The following is a 20,563-nucleotide window of genomic DNA, read 5'->3' as shown; positions in this document are numbered from 1 at the left end:
ACTCAGCATGACAAAGCGTACTCTTTTGGGGAAAAAGACTAGTGAGTCTAGACCTCCTAGAGGAGCCATCCAGGATCAGCTGCTAAGAGAACCTATGAAAATTGGTCTTCAATTCTAGAATGGACAGGAGCAGCCAGAAGCCAATCAGGGCCCAGAAGTGAAGTTAGAAGGAGCTGGCTGAGTGAAGCTGGAACACGGCGGGAGGGAAGTAAGATTTCTCATCTTAACCCCAGCCAGATCAGGGAGTTAACTCTGATTGTACCTTTTTGGTTAGACAAATGAAAGACTGTTCCATTTGACACTGGGGAATGTAAAGCCCAGGTGGCCACCCTGAGTTGGCCACACCAATTTACTGCTGTCAAATTAAAGGACGTTTGCTTCGTGAGATGCATCACTGGTTCCAGTGAACCTGTGATGGAGACCCAACACAATAATCTCTGGGGAACATCAAAATTGCTTGGGGAGTGTCATTTGTAACTACAAACTGTTTCTTTAACAAGTCTCAGTTATAAAATAAATCACATTTGTTTAAAGGCATCTATTGTGTGGAAGAAATATAGAATCTGACCTATCTCTAAAATGATCACAGCTTCTGACTTTTCAGAATGAACATTCAGCCACGGTGATGATAATGGAAGAAAATATATATGAGGATGAGTCACTGAAGTTTTAGTTTGAGAGGCAAGACCCAGGTTCCCAAAGGATCATTATTTATAGCCCAAAACAGCTCAGTTTAAAGCTTCAGAGGGACAAATTAAAGCATGATAAATTAAAGATGTGCATAATGATAACTCAGATATTTTATTTCCACCACAAGACAGGTTTTCAATAAGTGAGCACATAACCTCACTCAGACTGCAAAGGATCTGTGACTGGTTTAGTTCAGCAGAACCCTGCAGGAGCTTTTTAGAAGACAGACTTGAGGAAAAGCTTATTAATCTCATTACTTGTTTCTCAATGTATTTGTTTACTCCTATATTTATATAGACATAGAAGGGTGGTGTGTGCGTGTGTGTGTAAAATATATAAAATTGAAAGATACACACACTAAGAGGAGCTGCAAAGTAAAGGTACAGAGGTGTAGAGATATACCTATATCTGCACTCTGCATCTCATCTCGGTATCTATCTTTCTCCACTATCGCTTCCCAAATGTATGTGTGAAATTTATCTTAAATCAACTGAAATATATTCAAAGGGAAAAAGGTATATACAATTATGTTGATGAAATCAGACCACGCCAGTATAAAACTTCCTTCAGTTATGACTTAGTAAAATAATTGCAGGCATGAAATAGATACTGCACTATTCAAGAACTGACCCCTGAGAGACATTTCATGTGTATTTAGTCAAGAGGAAACTCATTGGGCAGTAGGACTTTACTAATTTGATGCAATTGAGTTACACAGGTACAGTTCCAAACTACTAAGACATTAGAGTGAAAACTTTATTTTGTAAACCTTACACAGCATCACTTCTCAGCCTTTTGGCTAAGATCAAACATAGAAGCTATTACCAGATTAATATCTGATACATCCCCTGCGCGGGGGCAGTATTTGAGGCAGTTTTTCCTAGTGGATAGAGCACAGGCCTGGGACTTGGAGATCTGGTTTCTATTCCCAGCTTTGCCACTGGAATGTTGGGCGACCTTGGGCAAGTCACGTCACTCTTTGCCTCAGTTTCCCCAACTGTAAAAAGGGCATAATGATGCTCACTTCCGAGATAAAGTGCTTTGACATCTGCAGATAAAAAGTGCTATGAGAGAGGCAATGTCATTGTTATCACAAGGGGGAAAGCCAGGATTCTACAGGACTTTTATACGTGTTCTCGTGCTGGTGTGGTGTTCTCCTTTATAACGTGTTCACAGATCACTGGTTCTACCAGTGTGACGCTTTCAGTGGACACAGACATACACTCTCTCTGTAGCCTCTCACACATACTAAACGGGGGCAAATCCCTGTTGATGCAGTAGCTTACCATTCTTCTGTGGTGTTACTGACAACATTGTAAAGAGAAATAACGTTAGTGTTTCCTAAAGTTCTTGGGTACTTGTTTATTCCATGCAGCTCTGCCTGTGAACTCCTTCAGTCTTGGAGAACTGGAGCTGTTTGAAGGAGGATTTGGGTCTTTTCATTTGCTTTTGGTTGGTGCAATGATCTGCTGCAGCATGTGCACTGTCTGTAACAAAAGTATTTTTGGAACAGAAGAACTGGTGATTTTTCTTGGCTTTCCTTGCATGTCACTGCGAACTCCGGGGTGCTGGACATGTGATGTATCACAGGCTGCAAATCTCACTAACAGCAGCTGTGCGGTGAATGTAAACTAGCAGTAACAGAAGTAAAGGTTACTTCAAAGCTGACGATAACTAACTTCCTCACTCTGTTTCACGTACCACCTGCCGGTAAAGCTGGGTGTGTGTGTGTGTGAGGGGGGAAGACCCTGCTTCTAAAACTCAACTGCCTCTTTATTAAGAGAACTGTTTACAGAGATGCTGCAACTGCAGCTAGGATTCTAGCCCTTCTGTTAAGTGGTTTTGGATCAATGCAGATACTCAGTTTACCTGATGGTTTTCTCATCACTGCTAGGCTACTAATCCACTCTGAGCTAGTCTCAACAGGTGTAATGATGCCACTTCTTTGCATGGTTGCCTATACCGTCAGTGGCTCCACCAGGGTTAATGCATTCAATAGTTTCACAGGCTGCACATTGGGGTCTACTTCTAATTCCAGCTTGCTATCTGGGTGTCCATGTCCTTGAAATATGTCCTGAGATTCTGTTAGAATGCTGGACAGGGGCCTGGGCCTGCTCTCACATTGAGGATACTTTGGTATTGTACTGCAAGCAAATCCATGGTTTGCACTGCCCAGCTGTGGGTGGTACTCCAGTGTGTCAGCTACTATAAATTCCAAGTTATGTCTCTTGTTTCATGGGTTTCTTATCAATGGCCTGCATTTGCCCATTGGTCTCAGAATGGTTTTATTGCACTTGGGTCATATTCCTCCAGTCTAATATTGATGCTTATCTGTGTTGCTGGGTTAAATTGCAGCAGGCTCCATGATCCATCTGGAATCTAACTGGTCGTTGATCTAATAGCATGGTTGCAAATATGGCAGTTGAATGGCTGGCCGCCTTCATCCTCAGTGTGCATAAACTGCAGGTTTTTGGGTTTGCTAGAAGTGCACTGCAGAAACTTTGTTGGAAGTCTCTATATCCTCAATCCCTGCATGTACTTCTGCCTTTCTTCCAGGGGTGGCTTCAGTACTGGGACATACATTGGTTTTGTTTGCCACATCCTTTGCACCACTACCCACAGGCCGGGCATTTTTCTTTCTGCCTTCAGTGTTGCTTTCCAAAGTATATACACTGCAGCATGATGTCTGCATTCCTGGCTGGTCAGTCTCTGCCCTGCCTCCTGGGTTCCTTCAGCTTGAGCCTGTGCACTTGCTCTGCACTAGTGATTGTTGTTACTTTGATCCCTTCCATGGACAATTCAGCTGCCCTTGCTAGTTGAAGCCACTTCTCCAGGGTTAAATCCCTTTCTCCCCACACTCTGTCCTGTTAACGAGAATTGCGTGTCCCACATATAATTCTCTCTCCAATTAGGGAATTTTTAATGTCTCCAAAGTTACATGTGGATGCCAAAGTTCTCAGCTCTGTAATACAAGTATCGATTTCCTCTTCTGCTTCTTGGTTTCAGGTTAAAAAAAAGTAACTCTCTACAGTGACAAGGTGGGTGAGGTGATATCTTTTATTGGATCAGCATCTGAGAGAGACAAGCTTATACAGAGCTCTTCTTCAAGTGTCTCTACAGTGGCATGCTGTTTGGGTTTACGGTACTCAGACACCTTTATCAGCTGTTCCAGTGTTTCAGGCATTATTAGAGTGTCTTCTCACATACTTCTAATCCCTTCCTCTGATAAAATAGTAAAAAAGCACTCTCTGTTCCTCACCTGTATCCCCTGTGGTCAGCTCTGTATGAAGGTATTATTCTTGCTTACATTGCTTCCATTCCAATGAAAGGTTTTTTTGTTAAGAAATCCAGCATTCCTGGTGGTCCCAGTCCTCTGTGCAGCCTGTTTCCAGATGCTATATGTTTGCCTGTTAATCACACTCTCCTTCCTGTTATGGGTCTCACTAGACTGAGTTGCCACCATGTTCCGTGTACCGTGTGTTGCATAACGACATGACAGGTCTCCATGTTTCTAAAACTAAACTGACTCTTTATTAACAGAGCTATTTACAGCCATGCTACAACCACAGCTAGAATTCAAGCCATGTGCAAAACAGACTGGCTTCCTTCCTCTCTTGCCTTCTCCACATTATTTCCTCCTGCTCCTACCTCCACGTTCTATGACCATTTGCTACATTTTGGACTCTTAAATAGGTAAACCTTAGTATTGTTTCTGTTTGCTTTAGCATTAAATATAAGCTAATGGGAGTCATTCATGACCTGAATTATGAAATCTATTCACTGCAAGACTTTTAGTTATCTCAAGACATTTTGGCTAATTCTAAGATCAAAACAAAATTAAGATGTGCCCACTGTGGGACCCAGGCTTGTGGACTCAGTGTTTTCAAGCCCATGCTTGAGTGCTCACATTGCACTGTAAAACTGGGCTTACAATTGCTGGACCCGATTCTCACAGTTGTGCTTATATATCCACACTGCACTACACAGACCTTCTGATTTGGGTCTGCGGCTTGACCTGTATCCACACTGCAAAATGACAGGGCTTGGACCCAAGTCACAGCAGGACTCAGGTTCTGACACCCCCCACCCCATAGCAGAGTCCTAGGACCTGGGCTCTTAGTGTTTGCTGACCGAAGTCGCACTGACTTGTGTGTGGACAGGTGCAGGGCTTGGGCCCAAATCTGAATCAGAATCTGGGCTTAGTGTGCAGTGTAGACATACCCTATGAGCACACAGACACGGGGAGGCAGCTTTATCCTCCCTGATCCTGGGGCTCTCAGAGGCCCATTTGGCACGCGGTACAGGTGAGGGCAACTCGGAGGTCTGGTCTAATTTAGGTCCTGGTTGCCATACTCCCTATGAACATAGTGGAAGACAGAATAGCCTCCTCCTGTCATCAGCTTTGGAGTCTCCTATGGAGGTTGAGAGTGTACAGATGCAGAAGTCTGGCTGGGTTTATTTAAGCATCATTTGCTCTGTGCTGTACTTTTCTGTTTCCTTTCCATATCTGATTTATAACTCTGGCTCAGCATCCCTCAAGTTCATGTAAAGCAAAGAAATAAAGAGGCAACTGGGCAGCTAACAATTTTCGGAATGTGGATTTGGGGCCAAGTTCACTGTAGCCTAATGATGGGCATTCCAGAACTCTCCTGTCTCATAGCTGTGCTGGTGCCACCAGCTAGGGATGATTGAGGAGGAAGGAGCAGTTAATTCCAGAGACGCTGGCTGGGAAAGAAAATGCAGCCAGGCTTCCTTTTCCTAGGCTACTTCTAATGCCACCAGCCTGGGTGAGAAAGGGCCTCAGAAACTCCTCTTTTTCTGGACCACTCTTGCTGCCAGAAGTTGGAGTAGGTGGGAAGGAGGACTTCCCCTAGCCCTACTATCCGTTCTTCCTCCCCTCCTTCCATTTATCCTCCACTCTTTCTCTCTCACACACAGTGAAAATGAGGGCAAGGCATGTGGCTTGAGGAGGGAAATTGAAAGGCAAGTGGTGGAGGGGTGGTGATAATGTATGTGAGGTTCAGAATGAAGAGTCAGTGAAGCAGGAGGAAGGCAGAGGTAGGGGAGAGAGGAGGAGGAGGAGAAAGTGGCAGTGGGAGAACCTATCCTCTGAGGATTTCTATTTGAGCTGGGAAGTCATTTGTTCTGCACAAAAGTGCCTAATTAGGTTAGGAACCCGATTCCCGTTAAAAATGGGACTTAGGATCCTAAGTCACTTAGGCATCTTTGAAAATGTTACCCATAATGATTTAGAATATGAGAAAGAGTAAGTGGCATATGTGCACTGAAAGTTCACTTCATAAAACTTTTCTTGACATCTCCATTTTTGGAATGGAACATGAAACTTGTTAGAATTTTTTTAGTCAAGGTATTTATAGTTACTGAAGCCAAAATATTGTTAGTTTCACTTACATTCTTTAGTTCACCATAAGTACATGGAACTTTGACAACACAACCAGAGGAACTAATATATACAGTATCTAGAATAACATAAGTATAATGAAAAAAAACCTAGAGCTATGTATATGGCTATGGAAAATATCTTAATAAACTCAGGTTATTGTAATTGCAAACTACCACACAGCCTGCTTACTTGATGGGGATCCATAGGTAAAAGGTGAAAGAAGAAAAGGACAATGTGAGGATTGTGGATCAGTAGAGACAAAGGTGTAGGCGGAAGACAAGGGAAGGGAAGATAATGAAGAGGAAATGAATCTGAAGAGGGTGGAAATGAAGAGAAAGGGGAGATGATAAACAAAGATAAGAGAAAAGGGATAACAGCAGTGGCGGAGGCATAACAGACTGACAAAACAGTGGAGAAGGTTAATGGTGAATCAAAGAAAAAAAGACAGGAGGAAAAAGATGGGCAGATAAAGGTGAAAAGAGAAGGAAAACAGAAGGTGAATGGAGAAAAGGTAAAAGACATTTTTTTTCAAGTCCATCCCCGAAAATATAACCAACACTTGTACACTGATTACAGCATCATGCACAGGGTTGGCCAAAGGATGTTGGGGACAGTTATATGGATCTTTGAGGTATCCCCAAATTTACCTGATATTTTTACATTAAAAAGGAGATTGAGGGTTCATGTTACCAGTAGCCTATGCCAGGAGAGCTTGCATAGAAACCAACATTTAACGTAAAAGAGTTCTGTCTAGGGAAAATCTGAAAAGAATATTTGCAGAATTTGTCCAGCTGTAGTCAGAATCATTGCAAAGTAGAAATGGTGCCTTCTCATTTAGCTATATTTTACTTTCATGATAAAGCAGTGGATAACTTTTGACACTATTTGGCATCGCTTAGCTAATACTGCAGTGGAAGAATGAGCTGGATCCTATTCTGCCTTGTGCATCAACTAAATTGTCAGCAGTAACCATTTTGAAGTGCTCACAATGGGTTAGATCATGCTATCGATTGTAAGCAGAAAGTCACATGGGTCTCAAGGGGGAATTTCTGCTTCAAAACTGATGGTATATTAATAAGATCTAATATCTACACTTCCACTTTGCAAATTCTCAGTATTATAACTGTGTTGCATTCATCAGTTCCTGCAATACCGAGACAGGCCATACAGGAGGCAAAGGTGTTCATCTAACTCAGCAAGTTATGAAGGGCAAGCAAGCAAAATATTTAAGGACGCATCAGTTCATTGGTACTGACAGTGATATGGGAAGCAGAAACACAGTGTAACTTTTGGATCCAGGCTACATTTACAGTAAACATAAAAGAAAACACTTTTTTAAAAAAAAATTTCACACTGACCATTTGATTTGGAGATGTTTGGAAGGGAATAAACACAGAATCCTATGATATCATTTTCAGCATTGTAACTTTGCTACTCCTTTTTCTTTGCACTTATATAACTTTTTTCATTCAAGGATCTCAAAGTGCTTTACAAGCATTAACAAACAAAGATTTTATGAAAGTCATAAATTTTTGTGAATGTTAATACATTTTTAATGTCAGAAACAGAACTGCACTGAAATGAGCCAAAATTCAGCATAGCAGACATGATTTGCAGAAACATTTTTTTTTTTTGCCGATTATTTTATCTGTCCTGTTTCTTTGGTGAAAACAAAAGAAATGAGAACTTAGGAAACTAATCTTGGTGGCATTTCTTCCCAGAGAAATAGACTGCAACTAAACTGCAGAGGCCGATGCTGGAGTTTGCAGTGTGACTGGCTACAATTTACTGGTCAGCCTTTTCTGGTGAGTGAGTGCAGCTTTAGGATAACATCTGCAGCTTTTTATCTAAACATGTTTTGATGGGAAGAACCAGATCTTCAGCTTCAGCTGAGGATTTGTCCTAAAATGACAGTAGATGGATTAAATCTCTGGCATTCTTAGAAATGGCAGAGACAATAATTCCATAGCAATATAAAATTTCATTTTTGCTGAGACTCAAGGCTGTATTTTGGATGATCTATTCCAAGGCCTGATTATTAATCAACCTCTGGGTTGTGAGGACTCATAAAATGTATTCCTTACCATTCTTAGGACTTGTCTAAATGTGGAGCTGCATAAGTTTAACGAAAAACATCTTTTTAATTTAAAGTGATTTAGTCAAACTGGTGCAAAGAGCTGTGTAAAACGTGTATTTCATTTCAGCCTAAGTCAATTAGGAACAGGTTAATGAAACCACAGAAAGATACTTAAACTGAAGCAAGAATGGCCACATAGGGTATGGCTATGTGGCAATTAGACACCGGTATCTGGTCCTTGTCAGCTAGCTTGGGGAAAGGGGCTGTTTAATTGCAGTATAGATGTTTAGGCTCAGGCTGGAGCCTGAGCTCTGGGACCCCATAAAGGGGGAGGGTTAGATGTGGATGCCTAATTGCAAGGTAGACTTACCCATAGGGGTTTGCACTGGTTTAACTAAATCAGGTTAAATTAAATCAGTGCAAGATATGTGTAGGCAAAGCCATAGTGTAGGTCTGGAATGATATGTATTGGAATGCTGACATGGTGACCCACATCCTTTCTTGTCCACTTGCAGATGCAATACTTCAGACTTGTATCATAATTAATGAACGTAGGCACAGCCAAGAGAAGAAACGGAAATGGTGGCAATTGCAATAACTGCACTTCAGATACATTCAGAGCTGGATAGTCAGTGGGCTTAACAAAGGTAAATGCTGATAGTTCTTCATTTTCAAAACTCTTCATGGACTTGTGAAAGCCTGCTTCATGGATGTTCCACTCCGTACGTACCTTGCACCTATCTTTTCTAGGTTCCCTACTCACTTAGTAATAACACCTCCGTGATGGGTTCGGTCAGAGAGACCTGCTTGGGACTGTCACCTGATGTGGTCAGACTACCTCTGAGCCCATTTTCTCTGCCACCTTGGGACTTCAGAACCCTGTCTTGTTGAGCCAGACATGCCAGCCTGCTGCAAACACAAACCCATGTCTGAACCACGTCCCCCAAAGTTGCAGGCTTTAACTGAAAATGCCCTAGAAAGTGCTCCTGCCTCTAGCACCCAGACACCCAGCTCCCAATGGGATCCAAACCCCAAATGAATCCATTTTACTCTGAATAAAGCTTATACAGGGTAAACTCATAAACTGGCTGCCCTCTTTAACATTGATAGCGAGATATGCACAGCTGTTTGCTCCCCCAGGTATTAATTACTTACTCTGGGTTAATTATTAAGCAAAAAGTGATTTTATTAAGTATAAAAAGTTAGCATTTAAGTGCTTCCAAGTAATAACAGACAGAACAAAGAAGCAGCTGTGTTAGTCTGTATTCGCAAAAAGAAAAGGAGTACTTGTGGCACCTTAGAGACTAACAAATTTATTTGAGCATAAGCTTTCGTGAGCTACAGCTCACTTCATCGGATGTATCAGATGCAGTGAGCTGTAGCTCATGAAAGCTTATGCTCAAATAAATTTGTTAGTCTCTAAGGTGCCACAAGTACTCCTTTTCTTTAGACAGAACAAAGTAAGTTACCAAGCAAAATAAAACAAAACACACAAGTCTAAGCCTAATACATTAAGAAACTGATTACAGATGAAATCTCACCCCCAGAGATGTTCCAATAAGCTTCTTTCACAGACTGGACTCCTTCCTAGTCTGGGTCCATGAACAATTCAGCTTGATGCAGGCCGACGCCATTGTTTACATGTTAGTTTGAACGTTCCCAGGAAAGTTCAGATGTGGATTAGTGTCTCCCAAAATCCATTGTTAGTTACGTACTCCCAATTACTTGAGTAATCCCTTCACAACATGTTGACCAAACCTTTCTTATGTGTTCCCTATAGCAAACACTTTAAATATAAGCATAGAGCCAATGCTCATAACTTCAGATATAAAAATGATACATGCATACAAATAGGATGAATATATTCAGTAGATCATAATCTTTGCAAAGATATGTTACATGGCATATCTAGCATAAAACATATTCCAGTTATGTCATATTTACACTCATAAGCATATTTTTATAAAGCATTATGGAATGCAGCATCACAACCTCTTCTTCCCCCATTTGCCTGGTGAAATATTGTTCCTGTAGGTAAAATAGAATTGAATAGGACCAAATGCTTAAAAGAACTGAAGGGGTCAAATCAAATGTTTCATTGTAGAACCATTAGCTATTCAGAATCTGGTACAGGAGTCATTTAATTTTTCTGTGAAGTAATAATTAAACTAATTTAAATGTCCTTTTTTAATGCAGACACTTTTTTACAAATCAAATTAATCCTTTGCTTTGAAAGAAGACAAACTTTCTTGTTCATCTTTGCTCATTATGATACTTTAGCTGAAAAATAATTGCATGGAAAAATGGATCTAATTAATGTACTTGTGTATATGAAAATGAAAATGTTGTTTCCTGCAGTGAAGCATTCTTGCACATTGCCCTCCTATCAAAAGTCATATTCTTTACTGCTGTCCATATGAAGTTGGCTCATTGAACAGAATATTTTCATCAAAATAACATTGTCACAAATTTCATTTCTTTGCTAGTAACACATTTTCTCAATCCAAACATTGTAAATGCCCTAGTGTAGTAATTATATTTAAAATGCTTTTAGTGGAATGATGTTACTGCTACAAATTAAATTTTTTGCTTGCTATCCTTCACTGGAAGTACAGGATGTTTTTAGATTAAGCAGCATGATGTTAAACTCCATTAAATCAATAGTCAGGAGTTGCAATGTCTTTTAATGAGTGGTAATAAATCCTAAAATGCCAATGATATTTACTTATCACTGTCATTATTCATATTGGTGGAAATCTGTTCCATTCCTCTGTTCTTTATTCCCACTTGGTTAACTGGGATAATATTCCTATAATTAAATGTAGCTGGTTTCATTCCTATTAGTATAAAATTCTACAGAACTGTCATAGGCAAGTTAAAGAACATAATACTCCCTTTGAAACCCACACTCCAAACTACGCATGTCCCAGACACAAAATAGTCAGCTTCTTGTAAGGTTTCCATCACCACAGTAGCTGAGCACTGCTCAAGTTGGGTACTCAGAAAATGAGATACACTAAACTAGAGGGCACTTCTGAAAAAGTGGTCATTAATCTCTGTGCACCAAAGATCCCCATCAGTAAAATGGGGACAATATATCCTCATCCTTATTTTGCTATGACCTGCCCCTAATGTAAGGACCCTTTGTCTGTGCCTGCCAGGGGTCAGCTCCCTGACTCCACCAGCCACTGGCAACACAAGTGCTCCTGCTTCCCATCCCCATCCTGATCTCTCTACAAGTTAATGATAGGCACACTCCCACCCCAAACCTGCCAAGCATCACCCTGGAGTGCCCTGCCTCTCATCCACTGGACACTCACAGTATTTACAAAGTCACTGTTCCAGTGTACGTCAGCTTACCAGTTACACCTTAGAACACAGCTCTGTTTAAAACACAGAGCTTAGGGCATGTCTGCACTACAAAATTAAGTCAAACTACCTTACATAGGCATACCGCCACCTCAGTAACTACATCACTTGGGCGTGTCTACATTTGCTCCTTGTGTCGGTGGTGCATGTCCTCACTGGGAGCACTTGTATCAATTGTAATCAGTGCGGGGCATTATGGGATGGCTTCTGAAAGCCAGTAATAGTCAATGTAATCAACACAGTGTTTACACTGATTCTGCATTGACCTAACTACATCGACATAGACTCTACTCCTCCCATGGAGGTGGTGTTATTAAGTTGGCATAGTAGGGCAGTTACATCAGTGGGAGCAAAATTTTCGTGTAGACACTTCCACAGGTCGACGTAAACTTCCTTGCATTGACCTAACTCTGGAGTGTAGACCAGGCCTTAGATATGTTTATAATGAAAAGAAGTAAAAGATAACTTAAAGTATGGAGATTCAAAAAGCAGCAAGTCAAAGTATTGGAAACAAATAGTTACATGTAAAATAAACTCATATCCTATCTTCTAGAGCCTAGTTTTAATTAATAAAATACTGTCTTCTCTCATGAAGTTCAGCAACCCAAAGTCCTTGCAGCATTTTCTAGCCAGGTTGGATATGACCTCTTTTTCTAGAAACAAGGGATGAACTCAACTTGTCTCCTCAGGGAAGGATTTAGGGTGTCTCCCTGTACCCTATGTTATACTTGAACAATCCATTGTCTTTTCTTGTGAACAGGACGCTCCCACTAGTTTCCCTCCCCCACCCCCCAGCCCATGTACTCCTTTCTTGCTGGTTTTATAATCTCTCTCTGAATATTCGGCTCAGACTATAGATAGACTTCCACTGTGAAGCAAACAATGCACACATGACCAGCCAGAGAGAGGTAAGTGTACCTTCCTTCCTGCCTGACAGAAGCATGTTGATCACCTTTGTGTGACCTACCCTGACATAAATTTATTTTAAGAACATAACTTTCAGTATAGATACATAACTCCTTAAATATTAGCCATACATATATTTCACAATGACTATGAAGACCAGTACGTTACTGGCTGTTGGTAAAGACCTCACATACCACACTTTGGCACGGTATTATGCAGACATCAGACCTGGAGACCATGGTAAATCCCAATACACTCCTTACATCCTCTGCCACTTGGCACTAGAGTGACCAGACAGCAAGTGTGAAAAATCGGGACAAGGGATGGGGGGTAATAGGAGCCTATATAAGAAAAAGACCCAAAAATCAGGACTGTCTCTATAAAATTGGGACATCTGGTCACCCTAGTAGGCACCAAGTGCTCCCTGCTACTTTATTCCTTGCTTTGTCATTCTGGCGTGTGACTTTTGGTATGTCTGTTTCTCAGTTTACCCATTGATTAATATTTTGCCTTATAAGATAATGTATATTAGGAAAGTACTTAGAGATAATCAAAGGAAAACTTATTTGGCAAATATCATTAATCTTAAAGATAAGATGCAACTCCGCATTTCATATCATATTTTATTTTCAGTAAGTGTTATACTAGCTTTCTCATGTATGTAGAGATTTCAGTAATGAATAACATGCCCTGCAATCTGTAGATGCACTGTTGTCCTGCTTGGCTTGGCAGATGTAGAACTGAAGTTCTGTTGGAAAACTTGGCTTGGCAGATGTAGAACTGAAGTTCTGTTGGAAAACTGTCAGCTTTGTTTTTATTGATCCAAAGGACAGAGATACAACATGCTTATTGCTTTATATGACAACCCGGGGCCTTTTGATGTTAGGAGGATTTCACTGAGCATGCTCCCTGAGTCCAGCTGGTGGCTTCCCATAAGATGATTCTGGTTAATTGAGTCACGTAGCTTCTGGGTGATATCAGCTGAAAGATGAGAAGTGTGTTCAAGAGCCCAGCTAGTGGGGCTGAAATACATATTGAAAATGTATTAAGAATGCTAATTCCAAGGGCTTTGTGGGAAGTAAGATGTGTAGGGCCTCAGACTTCTGTAACCTGCACAACACATCTGGAGGGGCAGATTACTGCTGAATGTCTTTGGGGGTTTGCCAGCATAGGTGCCAACTCCGTGGGTGCTCCAGGGCTGGAGCAACCACGGGGAAAAATTAGTGGGTGCTCTGGACCCACCGGCAGCCAAGCTCCCCTCCCCCCCACCTCACCTCCTCCCCTGAACGCACCATGTCCCCACTCCTCTGCCTACCTCCCAGAGCTTCCTGCCTGTCTGCCGCCAAACAACTGGCTTGTTGCTCCAGGGTTGCGGGGGGGGGGGGGGGGGAAGGAGCAGGAACATGGAGCACTCAGCTTCCCATGACCTTTCTATTCTCTTCCATGTCGATAACAGGCTACCTTCTTAGGAACAAATTAGAAAGTCTGAAATATGAGACTTAAAGCCAAACGGCCTTTCTGGTTACGTAAACCTGGAAAGCACCCAACTGGGACAAAGAGTAAAGAGATGTGCAACATGGAGTACTCTTTAGTACCAGATCCAAGGTACTAATTTAATTCAACGACACTTGCATGGCCCCTATTAAGCCCAGAATGGGAGCAGATCAGTGGTGCCAGCATAATCCAATTAGAATTCTAAACTGTATATTTTTTCCCTACTTGATTGGATTGTGGTTTGAAATTTAAACCAAAGGATAGTCCAGGGTATAGTACTGATAATCTGCATGTACACTAAAACCACAACCTGGCTGCTGCTCACTTATAAACATTCCACTTCCTCAGCCAGCAGCAGCAGCATGTTTGACACCAGGCACAGAAGTGTGTGATATTTCCATGAAATCAGCCACCCACACCCAGCAGAAACGGCCTGTCATCTTAAAGATAAGACCATTGAAGGCACCAGGGTTTAAAGTGGTGGGTGAAGGTTGCTTTGTGAGCTCATGAGGAAGAGGATGTCCTTGTGCAATTGTGCAGAGTCCCTGCCTGTGGTGGTTCCAGGAAGGGAGGAAATGGGGCACTCTAGAAGTGGTGCCAAAAAGGAAGCCAGTGTCACCTTAGGACTCAGGGCACATCTACACTTAAAACATGGCATCGGCGCAGCTGTGCTGCTGTAACGCTTTAATGGAGATGCTCTAAGCTGACAGGAGAGAGGTCTCCTGTCAGTGTAGTTAATTCACCTTCCCGAGAGGTGGTAGCTTTGTCGGTGGGAGAAGGCACCCCCTCCCCCGCAACATAGCGCTGTCTACATGGGAGTTTAGGTTGGAATAACTACGTCACCCATGGGTGTGGATTATTCATACCCCTGAGCAATGTAGTTATACTGATATAGGTTTTTAGTGTAGACCAGACCTCAGGGGAAGAATAACTTGTCCCTCCACCACTCCAAGTTCTGGAAGAAGGAACACATCCATGATCATATTAGGTGGGGAAACCCACCAGAACGTTCTACAGGGATGGACAAATCGTATCTTATACTGAAGCACAAACAGAAGTATAAAAAGGAAGAATGGGCCTTTGGTCTCAAAGAATTCCTAGAGGTCCTTTTACCTGGCTGCAACTGGCTTCCCTTCATGGGTTTTGCTGACTCTTTTATGTCTCAGTTCAGCTAAGCACTTATGCATGCACTTAAATCCTATTGGTGTGCATACCACTTCTCAGGCAAAACAAGAGGTCTCCAGCAGTGTCCCCACCACATCACTGTTCTTCTGTCTTCAGAGAGAGATAGGAGTGGGACACCATTCCCACAGGATTCTACCCTCTTGGAGGGGAGGAGCAGTCCACCAGAGACGTCTCCCCCAAAGTTTCCGTTGCATCCCATCCTACATATATCAGTTTGATTTTGGTTGAATGCTGCTCTGTATCTTAACTGTACCAGCTCATAGTTTGATAGACTGCTAACACTATACACCGCTAACACCAGGTCTGAGCATGGCCCTAATTGTTATACCAACTAAATGATACATACATAGCTTGATTCTGCAAGGTTCTGTGCTTTATCCAACAAGAGAATTTAAGGACACGCTTAACTGTAAGCACAGAAATACTCCCGTTAATTACAATGGTACTGCTCACGTGCTGAATGTTAAGTATATACTTAAGCTCTTTGCTGGACTGAGGGGAGAGTGCTCAGCATCTTGTAGGATCAAGCCCTGAATGAGAGAAGACAGGCTCTTCTATCACACTATGAGCTGGTATAGTTAAGGTACAGTTAAGGTATATAGTTTATGCAAATCAAGGGAATTGGATCTGCTTACACCAAGCCTGGATTTAACCATAAATATTTATTCCCATTTATTATGAATAAAGCAAGTCTTAAAACGTGTGGATCTGAGAAATAAAAGGGAAGTGTAGCGGGATCTTATTGGAAAACCTGGGAAGTGGGTGGGCGCAAGCCCACCCACTGCTAAAGGCCCCTCCCCCAGCCTAGCGGGAGGGACCACTGGACCCAGGGACCAACTGATTACGGGGGACAACTAATGAAAAACAGGGACAGGAGCAAGGGTCAGAGGTTCAAAATGAGGATACCGGATTAGGACACCGAGCAGAGAACCCCGGACAGCGCCTACTGCTCCTCAAAGCTGTTGAGGGAGCCAGAGGACGCTGCCCAATGGAACCCTGCCTGGATGCGTGAAACTAGGGAGGAACGGAAATAGGCCCCGCAGTCGCAGAGCACCGCCTCGTCCAACATCCTCCTCCTGGTATTGTAGATGGAGACTTTGGCCAGAGCCAGGAGGTGGTTGACGAGGAGGTCTTGCGACTTCGTGGGGCCACAGATTGGGTGTGCGAAGAGGAACAGGTGTGGGGAAAAGTGCAGCCAGAACCTCAACAAGAGGTTCTGGAGGAGCCGGAATAGGGGCTGCAACCTGGCGCATTCGAGATAGGCATGCGCCAGGTTCTTCCTCCCGCCACAAAAGGGGCAGGCCTCAGGTGTAGGGGTGAACAGCGCCAGGTGCACGCCCATGCTCACGGCTCCATGAAGGAGCCGCCAACTTATGTCCCCGGCGGGCCGTGGGACCAAGGTGGAATAAAGGCTGGCCCACCGGGGCTCCTCACCCTCTTTAGATGGAAGATAGTCCTGCCATTTGGTGTCAGGGCGGGACACGAGGGTGAGGTAATGCAATGCATGGAGCACGAGCGTGTACAGATGGTTTCTGGTCGCTGTTTGAAACCGGACTGGCTGCAAGGAATGCAGCCAGCTCGGAGTGTGGGAGCGGGGAGGCCGGGGGGGCTCGTGGAACAGGGGCCCAAGAAAAATGTCCGGAGGGCCAGGGGTGAGGGGTGGGCGGGGAACGCCCTCTCGCAGGGCTCACCGCAGGAAAGCGAGAGAATCGGGTGACAAGGCGGCCTTCACCTCCTGGAGTACGTGCCTAGGGTTCGGAAGGGTGGAAAGCCCCATGCGTCATCCGAGCGTGCAGGGCTCCACCCAATCCCCCCTGTCGTAGTCCAGGAGGTCTCCGACTCTGGTGGTTTCTGCTAGGACCAACCTCCAACACACCGAGGGAGACTCCACCACCTGCACACGGAGGTCGAGATTGTGTAGCAGGGGCTCAGCGAGGAAGTCCGCTCCCTCGGTGGCCACAAATGACCTGGTCACCGAAAAAAGCTTCCAGGTCCGGAGGAGACCGTAGAAGACTGGCAGCTTGGAGAGGTCTCGCGGAAGGCCTCTCAGATGGAGAAAAAAGAGCTGCCGGTCATATCGGAGCCCTCAGAGGTGGCGGAAGAAGGCGTGCGCCAACGTGCTCCACACTGGACTACCTGCACCATAAAGGAGCCTCTGCAGGGCCTGGAGGCGGAAGACATGGACCTGGCTGTGCAAGCAAACCAGGCCCTGTCCTTCCTCCTCCAGGGGAAGACTCAGAGCCCCTGCAGAGACCCATTGCAGCCCCGGCCAGAAGAACTCCAGAGCCATCCTCTAGGGCCTGGCCAGGATCCTCGGGGCCAGGCTCAGGGTGTTGAGTCGGTGCCAGAGCATGGACAGGACCAGTTGCTTCAGCACCAGCACCCTCCCTCGCAGGGAGAGACACCGGAACAGTCCTGTCCATCTCTGCAGCCGCTCACCCACCCTGGCCTCCAAATCCTGCCAGTTCTCCGGTGGAGAAGGATGCATGGCGGATAGATAAACACCAAGATAGAGCAGCAGACCTGCGCTCCACCAGATGGCTTGAAGTGCGGGTGGGAGGGAGCTCGCCTGCCACCCGTCCCCAACCACCAGGCCAGAGCTCTTGACCCAGTTGATCCGGGCGGAGGAGGCCGCCCAATAAACGGCCTGGCAGGCCTCCACCCGCACCAGGTCGTCCGGGTCCTGGACCACGAGGAGCACATCGTCGGCGTATGCCGACAGGACCAGCCGCAGTTCCAGCTCCTGAAGCACCAACCCCGTCAACCTCTGGTGGAGGAGACGGAGGAAGGGCTCGATCGCCAGAGCATACTGCTGGCCCGAGAGGGGGCACCCTTGCCGTACTCCCTGCCCAAAGCTGAGCGGCTTGGTCAGGGTCCAGTTGAGTCAGACCAGACACTCCGCATCAGTGTACAGCACCTGGAGAAAGCCCACAAACTGGGGCCTGAAGCCGAATGCCCGCAGGGTGCCCAGAAGATACCTGTGGTCCACCCTGTCGAATGCCTTCTCCTGGTCCAGGCACAGGAGGGCGAACAATAGACCATCCCTACGCCCCAGCTCCAAGAGGTCCCGGACCAAATACAAGTTGTCAAAGATGGTCCGGCCAGGGACGGTGTAGGTCTGGTCGGGATGGACCACGTCTGCCAGCACGGACCCCAGCCGCAGCAAGATGGCCTTCGCTACAACCCTGTAGTCTGTGCTGAGGAGCGAGATGGGACGCCAATTCCGTAAGTCACGGCGGTCCCCCTTCTTCGGCAATAAGGTGAGCACAGCTCGCCTGCACGAGAGAGGGAGGACCCCGGTTTGCAAGGACTCGGGCCCAACGATGACAAGGTCCGGGCCGAGGACGTCCCAGAACACGCTGTAGAACTCCACGGTCAGCCCGTCCATGCCCGGAGATTTGTTAGTGGGCATGCGACGGAGGGCTTCCGAGAGCTTGGCCAGAGAGAAAAGGAATACTTGTGGCACCTTAGAGACTAACCACTTTATCTGAGCATAAGCTTTCATGAGCTACAGCTCACTTCATCGGATGCATACTGTGGAAAGTGTAGAAGATCTTTTTATACACACAAAGCATGAAAAAATACCTCTCCCCACCCCACTCTCCTGCTGGTAACAGCTTATCTAAAGTGATCACTCTCCTTACAATGTGTATGATAATCAAGGTGGGCCATTTCCAGCACAAATCCAGGGTTTAACAAGAATGTCTGAAGGGGGGGGGCGGTAGGAAAAAACAAGGGGAAATAGGTTACCTTGCATAATGACTTAGCCACTCCCAGTCTCTATTCAAGCCTAAGTTAATTGTATCCAATTTGCAAATGAATTCCAATTCAACAGTCTCTCGCTGGAGTCTGATTTTCAATTTTTGTTGTTGTAATATTGCAACTTTCGTGTCTGTAATCGCGTGACCAGAAGGTGGGGGGAGGTATTTTTTCATGCTTTGTGTGTATAAAAAGATCTTCTACACTTTCCACAGTATGCATCCGATGAAGTGAGCTGTAGCTCATGAAAGCTTATGCTCAAATAAATTGGTTAGTCTCTAAGGTGCCACAAGTATTCCTTTTCTTTTTGCGAATACAGACTAACACGGCTGTTACTCTGAAACCTGTCATTATGCAAGGCACTGCATTTAACCGTATGGAGTGGAAATCTATCAACTGCATGAAAAAACTTGTACAGATACAGACAGACATCATCTTCCTTTCCAAATGCAAACAGATGGACATCGTACCAAAAAGACTGAAGGTAAAAAATCCATTACAATCTACATACCACACAGACTATGCTGACAGCTTGTGCCACACACTCTCAAAGAAACTGTGGAACCACCTGATCAACATCCTCTACAGCAAACAGGGAAAGATAAAGAATGAGCTCTCAAAAATGGATACTCTCATAAAAAACCAGCCTTCCACACAAACTTCCTCGTGGCTGGATTTTACTAAAACTAGACAAGCCATTTACAACACACACTTTGCTTCTCTACAAAAGAAAAAGGACACTAAACTTTCTAAACTACTACATGCTACAAGGGGCCACAGCAATGGTTCCCTCAACCCACCCAGCAATATTGTTAACCTATTCAACTATACTCTCAGCCCAGCAGAAGCAGCTGTCCTATCTTGGGGCCTCTTCTTCTGCCCCTCCACCCCCACGAACATGATACAGTTCTGTGGTGACCTAGAATCCTATTTTCGACGTCTCCGACTCAAGGAATATTTCCAACACACCTCTGAACAACATACTAATCCACAGAGACCTCCCTACCAACACTACAAAAAGAAGTATTCTAGGTGGACTCCTCCTGAAGGTTGAGACAGCAGACTGGACTTCTACATAGAGTGCTTCCGCCGACGTGCATGGGCTGAAATTGTGGAAAAGCACCATCACTTGCCCCACAACCTCAGCAGTGCAGAACACAATGCCATCCACAGCCTCAGAAAAACTCTGACATCATAATCAAAAAGGCTGACAAAGGAGGTGCTGTTGTCATCATAAATAGGTCGGAATATGAACAAGAGGCTGCTCGGCAGCTCTCCAACACCACTTTCTACAAGCCATTACCCTCTGATCCCACTGAGAGTTACCAAAAGAAACTACACCATTTGCTCAAGAAACTCCCTGAAAAAGCACAAGATCAAATCCGCACAGATACACCCCTGGAACCCCGACCTGGGATATTCTATCTACTACCCAAGATCCATAAACCTGGAAATCCTGGGCGCCCCATCATCTCAGGCATTGGCACCCTGACAGCAGGATTGTCTGGCTATGTAGACTCCCTCCTCAGGCCCTACGCTACCAGCACTCCCAGCTACCTTTGAGACACCACTGACTTCCTGAGGAAACTACAATCCATCGGTGATCTTCCTGATAACACCATCCTGGCCACTATGGATGTAGAAGCCCTCTACACCAACATTCCACACAAAGATGGACT

The 20,563-nt window shown here is 44.6% G+C and overlaps 1 non-coding gene across 1 annotated transcript; it reads left to right on the top strand.

Annotated features, from left to right (window-relative positions):
• The first annotated feature begins 1,469 nt into the window (after nt 1-1,469).
• LOC142073143 (U2 spliceosomal RNA) lies at nt 1,470-1,661 on the top strand. Its single transcript, XR_012669815.1, has one exon. It is a non-coding gene; the product is annotated as a U2 spliceosomal RNA (small nuclear RNA).
• Nucleotides 1,662-20,563: the final 18,902 nt, after the last annotated feature.

This window comes from Caretta caretta, chromosome 8, assembly GCF_965140235.1.
Source record: "Caretta caretta isolate rCarCar2 chromosome 8, rCarCar1.hap1, whole genome shotgun sequence".
NCBI lineage: Eukaryota > Metazoa > Chordata > Testudines > Cheloniidae > Caretta > Caretta caretta.
Note: the sequence above shows the minus strand (reverse complement) of the source record. Positions and strands in the feature narration are given on the sequence as shown.